The sequence below is a fragment of the Montipora capricornis genome, chromosome 6 (assembly GCF_036669925.1).
Source record: "Montipora capricornis isolate CH-2021 chromosome 6, ASM3666992v2, whole genome shotgun sequence".
Lineage (NCBI taxonomy): Eukaryota > Metazoa > Cnidaria > Anthozoa > Scleractinia > Acroporidae > Montipora > Montipora capricornis.
Genome location: NC_090888.1, coordinates 19,622,547 through 19,625,563, shown reverse-complemented (window position 1 = coordinate 19,625,563; position 3,017 = coordinate 19,622,547).

The window sequence follows — 3,017 nt, the reverse complement described above, 5'->3', positions numbered from 1 at the left end:
TACACTCCCGACAGCTTTAACAACGTTAAAACTGGTCTGTATACATCCCCAAGTGCCTGAAGAAGCTCTTCCTTAGCAGGGTTAGCGTTTTCAGTTGCTTCAACGGATGATCCTTCATCATTAACTGATTTCGCTGAAAGCGTTGACTTATCATCGCAAATACTAACCACACAGGATTCTTTAGGTGACACTCGAGATGCCATTTTTGTACACAAGATCAGCGGTGATCCTTGAATCGCAAGTCACCAAATAAGAAAAGATATTTAACATTTGAAGTTGTGAAATTCTCATCAATAAATAATAAGGCATCGTGGGTGTTTCTAGATTGGTGACTATGTTTATGTTGCGGTGGTCTTATTTGCAATGGTGGTCTATGAAATTAAGTGAAACAATTGGACTTATAACTTAATAAATTAAATACAATATCTGGAGCTGTTTTACTGTTCCTCTGATTCTTATCATATGATATGATTCTTATCATATGATTCTGATCATCTCAAAATTCTAACAATGTAAGAGATGATTGCGAGCATAAAACCGATAGTATAGAAATATAAATAGATTTTAATACACGAATGCCCTAGTTTCAGTTTCGCTAAATCAGTTCCTGACACAATTTTAAACATTAATGAACAAGTAATTGGAAACGTATGCATATTCTTAACTATATATATAGAAGGTGAAGTAAACTCGAAGCGTGCGTTCATGAAAGACCAACTATTTTATTACAAACCCCAAAACACGTGCTATATCACTATCGGGATCCCCGAAGTACGCTTACACAAAGTATCATCCTAAGACGTACGTTACGTAAGAATATAACCAAAAAAAATATGTAACAAAGAAATCGACGTCCTTTCCCTTTGCAAAAAAAAACATTTCCTGTTAGGATGAAAATTATTGGTTCCTAATTACAATAACGGCAGAGATTATATAACGATACACAAGAAACAAAAACTGCAGAGGTTAGACACAAATTGGTGATTACTAAGGATTGGTATCAAGAACTGTTCGAAGTAAAATTCTCCAAAAACAACTCTCAGTCTTTGCCTATTTGGCACTATTCATCGTCACATCCTTCATAAGTCACTCATGGTTGAAAGTCACTTTCGAGGTTTTATTCATATCCATATTTTACTGGTGCTTTAACGATACGCCTTGGTCGGGAGTGTTTGGACGTTGTCTGATGGGTTAACAGCTTGTTGCTTCATGGAGGCTTTGGCCTTAGTGGACTATTAGTGGACTATCCATAGCCTTGGTGTTTCGTATTTCACTGGCATGCATATTGGTGCGCCTTCTTCCCGTCTTTCAGAAAAAACGTTTGTCGTAGGTGGAGTAGGGGCATATCCAGGAATTGGCTTGCAGTGGACCCGGTCTCTGAAATATTGTGCTCCGGTTGCGTCGTCTTCCACGGTGTATGATCGCTGTCCGTGCACTGAGACGACCGTCCCACTTGACCATTGGGCCTTTTTTTCCTGAGGTTTCTTCGTAAACATGACTGTTTGATGTTGCTTCAGCCCTGGTGGTTCACCTCTGCTTTCTCTTTCATTTGTTCTTTCTGCGTGCTTCACACTTCTATGGACTGCGTTAATGCTGTTGGTGCTGTCGAACAGGATGAGTGGTATTAAAGGTAGGTCTGATTTGCGTTCCTGTGAAACATCAGCTCATAGGGTGAAGGGGCGTTTGAATCTAGTGGTGTATCCCGGATGTTCAGAAGGACCTCTTCCATTGACGTTTCTTCTTCATTGGACTTTTCTAGTAACCTTTTGATGAGCCTCCCAATGGCATTTTCACAGCGGCCGTTCTTCCACTGAGAGTGAGGGGTCCCTGGCTTGTGAACGATGTTGAATTTCAAGCAACGTTATTGGTCTCGGGAATTGTACTGTGGGCCTCGATCACTTAGTACTTCCGTAGGGTAACCAAACTGGTTTCAGACACTCTGAAAGTGTTCTATCACCGTATCTGCTTCTTGGTTCTTGATTTGCTTCAACCACGGGTACCCTGTGTGATAGTCAACTATGCAACTGTACCATCGGCCATTATGCTGGAAAATGTCACAGCCTAGAATCTGCATGGCATTGGTTGTGATCACAGGGATAACCGCCGCTTGTTTCTGTCTGGGTTGGTGCTCCAGACAGGATGGGCAGGTTAGAATGAGCCTCCTGATCTGTTCAGACATGACAGGTCAAAATCACTTGTCTCCTGCTCTCTGGATAGATTTGTCCACTCCTTGATGGACTCGGTGCAGCTTCTGGAGCAAACACTCACGCATTTTTTGCAGGACCAGGATCCTTTGGCTCTTCACAAGGCTCCCATCAATGACTGCAATATCATGTCTGTAATCCAAGTAGGCTGTGGCCAACTCGGACACTTGATTACGGTGTTCTGGCCATCCTTCCTGGCATAGGCGATCTAGCTCCTGGAATACTGGATCTTTCTTTTGAGTTGATCGGATTTTGTGGATGTCGGATTCATTGCCGCGGTGACCTCAAATATCCCAATTTGGCTGGTCTCTGAGAATACTGGTCCTTGGTTGGGCGCTGGCGGCGGCACACACCTTGAGAGGCAGTCGGATATGTGCATCTAAACACCCTTCTTGTATTCGATCGTGAAATCGTAGCCTTGACATCGCAGTAAAAGTCGTTGCATCTAGGTGGTTGTGTCTCTTATATCTTTCTCAATGATCTGTTGTAAGGGACTGTGGTCGCTGACTATCTTGAATCTTCGTCCATAATCATACTGTCGGTAGTGATTGACCGCCCAGGCGACGGCAAGCATCTCGCATTCCAGGTTACAGTATCTCGTTTCTGCGTCAATCAAGCTTCTAGATGAGAAATTGACTGGCTTGCCGTCCTGCAGTAGACATGCAGACAGGCCCTTTTGGCTGGCATCACACCCGATAGTGATTTCTTTCTGTGGGTCAAAGTACTGCAGTGTCGTGTTACCTTTCACCTCGGCCTTCAGTGCTTCGAGTATCTTGGTGTGTGTGTCTTCCCACACAAATTCTACATTCTTCT